The sequence below is a fragment of the Triticum aestivum genome, chromosome 3D (assembly GCF_018294505.1).
Source record: "Triticum aestivum cultivar Chinese Spring chromosome 3D, IWGSC CS RefSeq v2.1, whole genome shotgun sequence".
Classification (NCBI taxonomy): Eukaryota; Viridiplantae; Streptophyta; class Magnoliopsida; order Poales; family Poaceae; genus Triticum; species Triticum aestivum.
In genome coordinates, this window is record NC_057802.1 from 56,402,293 (window position 1) to 56,406,332 (window position 4,040).

At 49.0% G+C, this 4,040-nt stretch overlaps 1 pseudogene; it reads right to left on the minus strand.

Annotated features, from left to right (window-relative positions):
- Nucleotides 1-577: 577 nt before the first annotated feature.
- Nucleotides 578-1,623, minus strand: LOC123076149 (uncharacterized; annotated as a pseudogene).
- Between the last annotated feature and the right edge of the window lie 2,417 nt (nt 1,624-4,040).

The window sequence follows — 4,040 nt, forward strand, 5'->3', positions numbered from 1 at the left end:
AACAGACCCATGGCCATGGGGATCTCCACAGCGGCCTCTCGCAGAACATCGTCGGTTGTCTTGCATTCCCGTCTCCTCCACGACAGCCTCCCGTTCATTTTGCCGCATCTCCAGTTTCGCCCTCTCCTGGCTCCTGCCCTGTGGTCGACCGGACCTCCAGTCGCACGTCGGCAAGCAACGTGGCGGCGCTCACACCAAGGACCCGCGCACGAAGCAGCCAGAAGACACAGCAGGACAGAGGTCGCCATCGCTGGTGCCTCGCCCCGTCCCGTATGGCTTCGGACGTCTGTCCGGTGATGGCCCATGCATGCACTCACCTACGCGGAGAGAGAGAGAGAGAGAGAGAGAGATTGGGAAAAACCGATGTGTTGAGAAGTGCTTCAATAACTTTTCGAGTACATTGAAATTCGGAGTAATCTTTACAGGCCAGAAACGACGATCGAAAGCACCTATTCGATGCCTACCCAACTTTGTGTTGTACCGGGCTGTGTTTTACACGGGTAATAGTCTACTTGGAAACGACAACCCAGTCAGGCCATAATTCCTGCTTCAATAACTCTTCGTCCTTATTGTTGGCTGTATGCCTCTTTACATCAAAATATAGCTACTTCGTGCGTTTGCACTTGCACTACTTACTGTACCACTAGTACGTTCTCGAGTAGTGCATGTGCATGCATGCACCTGAAAACAAGTTTTGCCATCTTTTGTGACCATGAATCAAGAAAGTTCTTAAGCTCACGGCACGTAAATGATGATTTATCGATCATGCATGTAACTGACAAAAGGGGATTGGGTTTAAAGAAGGTTGTAGAAATAAGTTGCAGTAATAGCTACAAACTGAAGACCGATGAACGTAACGACCAGTGCAGTTCTGCCAGCGTACGTCGAATCTTTGAGCACGTTCGTCTACACAGTTCTGAACCTTGATCTCGGCGGAAAGCCGAGGCCGTGAAGAAATCAATTCGTGCATGCAGGTATCGATGAACAAAACAGAAGAGAGATTGGTGATTCGATGCCACACGCGCGATCAGCCATGCAGAAGCATCGAGGCGTTGAAGAACTGGGCGAGAATGGCCGGGCGCATCCGCTCCACCGCGGCCTCCGCCATGGCCAGATCGTCGATCGCGCGGCGCAGGAGCTGGTCGGCTGCGGGTGCCCAGGCGTGGGCGACTGCTCGCGGTGATGGCGGCTTGAGCATGACGTGGAAGACGGCGAGGGCCGCATGGCCGTGCGACTTGGCGGAGAGTAGGCACTGCAGGTCTGCAGCGCCGTCTTCGCGTGGCGGGCAGCGTCGGCGTGGTGGAATTGCCACCTGTCCCGCCGCCACGGCGCGTTGCCCTGGAGCTCGATGTGCTCAGCGCAGAGGGAGAAGACGTTTCCCAGTACGGCCGGCGTGGAACCTACTGAAGCACTTGATCTGGCCGAGGGCGAGGTTGATGATGTCGTCATGTCGCCACCTGCTGAAGCGCCCTGGCCGGCGTTGGACGGGGAATGTACGCCCGGGCGGAATCTGTGGCAGTCCTTGGTGGCCAGGCGGTACTGCTGGCGGGCGCCAATGATGGCCTCCACTATTGCATTCGTCCCGTTAATGTAGGTGAAGCTTGTTGGAATTAATCTTGACATGTACTGCCGAGTAGTATAGGTTGTTAGCTGCATGCACGTACTATTCTTTGGGATCCTAGAGAGATTCTAGGAGAAGATAAGACCACAGTAGTGCATGGAATTAGTTGGTTAGTGGGCTAGCTAATTGAGCCGTGCATGTTGGTTGAGCAGCCGGTCAAGTTAGTAGCTTAGTTATGTAGACCGGGAGTGATTCTAGGAGGTAAGGCGATGGACGTGTGTTAGTGGGTTAGTGTGGCTGGGTGTGGCGGCATGCCTAACCTCCTATGTATATATGTGGTGCATTGGTTTAATGAAAGGAAGCCATGAGGGCTATAGGAAAATGTAGTCTTTATGTGCACCAAGGAAGAGTGTTCTGGCAAAGCCTTGTTGGGTTTCTTCCTTTGCTGTGTGCGTGTGTGTGTTCTTGTGTGAGACAAAGAGAGTTGAGCCAAGAGAATAGAGAAAAGAGAAAAAGGCCGGCTGTGAGAAACAGCTCGGCACCAATGTTCTTGTGTTTTTCCATGTCCTTGTGAGCTGTGAGAGGCAGCCGGAGGAAGAAGAGCAGCGCTGTGAGGAGGCGGCCCCAACAAAGCTGTGAGCCGACGCCTCGACCGTCGTGTTCCTCCAAACCTCCATTGCCGGCGTCGGTGCGCGCTCTCTCTCTCGTTCGCTCTCTGTGATACTCTTAATAGGTGACGTGAGGCTATTTGTTACTTGTGCTCGAGGACGGAGAGGCTAGCTCGATGTTAGTTGCCTGAAATTATGTTACGCTTCAGTCACTTCTGTTTTCCTCGTACATTTTATTTTATTGCACCAAGGTATCGTGTTCATACGCGGTCTCGAGTGTGATAGCATTTTGGTCCAGTCTGACAGCTTGATCGTCGTGGATGCTTTGAGGATGAATGAAGGGTATGCTTTGGTGGCAGCGCCAATACTTGAGGATTGCCATAACTTGCTTAAAGATTTCGGGAACGTCATTATCGAACATTGTAGTAAAGAGTTGAACATGGTTGCTCATAAGCTAGCTAATTTTGGGAGGGGTAATCCACCGACGGTATGGTCGGATACACCTTCTTTTTTCATTCTGAATGCTTTAGCAAACGATGTAAGTTTATTATGAGTTAATAAAGTAGCCATGAGACAGGACTAGGGTTCCTCCTCCCGCTCCCCCCCCCCCGCGCCGCCGCCGGCCGCCCTCCCCTCCCGCCGCCTCCGGCAGCCGGCCATGCGCGTCGCGCCCCTCCTCCCCCTCCCCCTCCTCCTCCGCCTCCCTGTCCGCTCGTGCCCCCTCGCGGGCGTCGGGCGGACCCATGCACTAGTACAAAACAGGGCTTTCGTCACAGGGCAATATTCACATTAGTCCCGGTTCGGTCACGAACCGGGACTAATGTGAGCATTGGTCCCGGTTCGTGCGGCTAAGGCATTAGTCCCGGTTCACCTGGGCCCTTTAGTACCGGTTCGTGCCATGAACCGGTGCCACCAACCGGTACTAATGGGCTTTGAGGCATTAGTACCGGTTCATGGCACGAACCGGTACTAAAGGGCCCATCAAACTCTACCCCCCCCCGCCCCGACCGCCTTTTCAGTTTTAGAAAAACGAAAGAAAATGATGGAAATGTCAAAAAAATAAAATAAAATAAGTTTCCCATGTGATATGTGGTCTAGTTGTTGGGAAAATTAACAAATATGAATTTCGACTTTATTTGCAAAATCTCACTGGAATTTCTTAAAATGGGCATAACTTTTGCATACGAACTCAGATGAAAAAGTTTTTTATATGAAAAATCATCTACTCGAAAAGTTACATCCGAATTTAATCGGGGGAACCCCGTTAAACATTTTCAAAATCCTCAAAAACCTAACAGAAAAAAAGATACGGGGCTTTTAAAATCTGGAGAGGCAAAAAATTTCAAAAAATTTCAAATTGTGGTCAAACTGTGGTCAAACAATGGTCAAACTAATTATTCTAGAATATTAGTGTTACTAAATAATTATTTCGGTTTTTTTGAATTTTGGTCAAATCTGGTCAAATTATGGTCAAACAATGGTCAAACTAATTATTACAGAAATATTAGTGTTACTAAATAATTATTGTTTTTAAAAAAATATTTCAAACTCAAACAGTGAAATGTGTCACTTCATGCTCAAGCTAAATTCCTGAGAGTTAATAGAATTGACATCTTACTATTGTCAGGAAAACAACAAGTGCAGACTTAGAAACGAGGGAGAATAGAACCCGGAAGTTAAGCGTGCTCAGGCTGGAGTAGTGAGAGGATGGGTGACCGTCCGGGAAGTTAGATGATTTGGAATGATGAGGGGTGATTAGAGATTAGAGGATAAATTGAGCAGTGATGAGGGGTGGTGATTAGAGATTAGAGGTTAAAATAATTCAGAAATTTGAAAATAAAAAAAATTAAAAAAAATTCGCAAAACAAATT